The sequence below is a fragment of the Oryx dammah genome, unplaced genomic scaffold (genome assembly GCF_014754425.2).
Source record: "Oryx dammah isolate SB20612 unplaced genomic scaffold, SCBI_Odam_1.1 HiC_scaffold_4, whole genome shotgun sequence".
NCBI lineage: Eukaryota > Metazoa > Chordata > Mammalia > Artiodactyla > Bovidae > Oryx > Oryx dammah.
Genome location: NW_024070188.1, coordinates 26,319,514 through 26,322,430, shown reverse-complemented (window position 1 = coordinate 26,322,430; position 2,917 = coordinate 26,319,514).

Sequence of the window (2,917 nt, the reverse complement as noted above, 5' to 3'; positions counted from 1 at the left end):
ATCCTGACTCAACCTAACCTGTAGGCCCAGCATCCATCACCAGAGCCTCTTGATTCTTGGACACAGTTCCTTTAGCTAGTGGCCAGTCAATGGACTGGTTCCCCTGTCAGGCGTCCGTCCCCAGTATCATCAGCTGTTTTGGTAATCAGGAGGGTTACATGGTAAAAACTTGATTTTCAATAGAAAATGCAATGCAAGGGGTGGGGAGGAGTTTAAAGAGGCGTGTACTGGGCAGCCCCTCCAAATTAGCGTCTCCTTCCACTAGTGGAGGCCAGTGGAAGCCATCATATTTTCTAAAGAGGAGAAGAACACAATGTCAGCTGAGATTTTAGGGTAGTTTTCCACCACATACAGGACTGACCACAGATGAAGAGGTGGTGCCCACATGGATCCGACATCTTCCACAGACCAAGCCCTAGGCTCGACACTGCATGCATATGCTCTTACTTCAGTTTGACAAGAGCCCATTTCACTTGTGAGAGATGGAAGCTAAGAGGCTTAGAGATGTGAAGTAGTTAAAGCCACACAGTTAATAGTGGAAGAGTTGTGATTTGACCCTGAAATCAGGCCAGACTTGAAATCATGCTTCCCCACCACACTACGCCGAAAACTGGCCAGGACAGCCTCTCATAGGTGTCCGTGGGGGCCTCACCCACCCAAGTCTACATCGAGTCCACCAGCTCCTGCCTACTCTTAGCTCCTCCCCCTGGGATTTTCATCTCCATTAAAGCTTTACCAACTACCTAGTCACCCCGACCCCAGCCTCTCCCCATGCTTTCCGATTTTAATAGTATGTTCCAAAGGCTGTTGTGAGAATTAAGTAAGATGGTTCTCATGGAGTGCTCAGAGTTGAGCTTGGCGTGTGTGTCTGCAGAACTGACAGAGTGATTGATTGGATGTGGGTACAACAGGAGCCAGACTTGGAGTTTTATTTGTTTAATGCAGGAGCTGGCAAACTTTTTCTGTGAAAGGCTAGGTGGTAAATATTTTCAGCTCTGTGGGTCATACAGTCTCTGTTGCAACTGTTCAACTTTGCCATTGTAGCGAAACACTGGCCAGAGCCAAGACAGAAGTGAATGGGTGTGGCTGCGTGCTAAGAAAACTTTTCCACAAAAATGGGCAGGGGCTGACTTGGCCTGAGGGTTGTAGTTCTCTGTTTCCCCGTCTGTGTCTTGGCTCCTTCCATGAGGGTGGTGCCAGTGTTTGTTCAGTTCACAGATTCTTCTCCAGGGTCTAGCACAGTGCCTGGCAGTGGAGTTGTTGTGCCTGACTCTTTGGGACCCCACGGACTGCAGCATGTCAGGCTTCCCTGTCCTTCACCATCTCCCAGAGTTTGTTCAAACTCATGTACTTTGAGTTGATGATGCCATCCAACCATCTCATCCTCTGCCTTCCCCTTCTCCTATTGCCTTCAGTCTTTCCCAGCTTCATGGTCTGTTCCAATGAGTTGGCTCTTTGCATCAGCTGGCCAAAGTACTGGAGCTTCAGCTTCAGCATCAGAACTTCCAATGAATATTCAGGGTTGATTTCCTTTAGAACTGACTGGCTTGATCTTTTAGGATTGACTGGTTTGATCTCCCTGCTGTCAAAGGGACTCTCAAGAATCTTCTCTAGCACCACAGTACAAAAGCATCAATTCTTCAGCGCTCAGCCTCCTTATGGTTCAACTCTCACATCTGTATGTGACTACTGGAAAAACCATAGCTTTGACTATATGGAACTTTGTTGGCAAAGTGATGCCTCTACTTTTTAATATGCTGTCTAGGTGGAGTAGGTATGCCATAAATATTTGTCAAAGGAGTGAGTACATGAGAGAAAGCAAGCAAGAACAATGGTGGCTGAGAAGGGATCAGCGTGCAGGATTCCTAAGTTGAAGGATTAATATAGGAAATAGGAACCAGACTAGGGTTTTTAAGCAAAAAGGTGGAATTACAAACTTGCCGGATAGCTGGAAGAGAAGGCTCTGTGTTGGATTTCTAGGAATGAGTCCCAGAATGTGGCAGAGCTGACCTGCCAGGAGTGGTGGCACCACTGCCACCCCTCTCACTTTCAGGAAGGCGGGACTCAGGGGCTGCCGCTGGCACTGTTGACCCCAAGAACACGGTAGCTGCCATACCCCAGCATTTGGTCAGACAGCTGGGAACATCTGCCTGGATGCCGGGACATGCCGGATCCACTCACCGCCACCTCCTCCACTGACTGACACCCATGAAGCTGGAGACTGGACGTCAGTGGCCCCATGGCCTTGCTTTCCAACAGAAAACACACAAAACCTGTAGGAACTTGGCTTCTGTCTCACTTTTGCCTTCCAAACTCTGTGCTAGGATGGCCTGACTGACACTCGTGACCCTCATGGTAAGAGAGTCTGGGAAAAGTAGTTTTTTTTTTTAGCTTCCTTTACTCCGTGCACCTACAGGCATCATAGGGAGATGTAGGAACGGACCCACATCACACTCCACCTGTGCATTCTGGTGATCTATTGCTGCAAAACAAACCACTCCAAACTTTAGTGGCTTAAAACCAGCCATTTATTTTTTTCAGAAATTGGAAATTTGGGCAAGGTTTGGTGGGGGCAAGATCCCCTGGAAAAGGAAATGGCAATCGTCTTCAGTATCTTTGCCAGGAGAATTCCACAGACAGGGAAGCCTGGCGTGCTACAGTCCATGGGGTTGCTAAGAGTCAGACACAACTAAACAACTAACACTCACTTTCACTTTACTGTTGGTAGGGGCAGCTTGTCTCTGCTTCATGAGGAGTCAGTTGGGGTGGTTCCACTGGTGGTTTAGCATGAGCTCCATGGTGTGAGCAAGCCCCCACAGCCACCTGGGAGCCCAAGTGGAGAGGAACCAAAGCCCTTGGCAAGAGCCCCAGCCAGACTCCCGGGCAGGAGCCAGCATCAACTCAGCGGCCGTTTGTA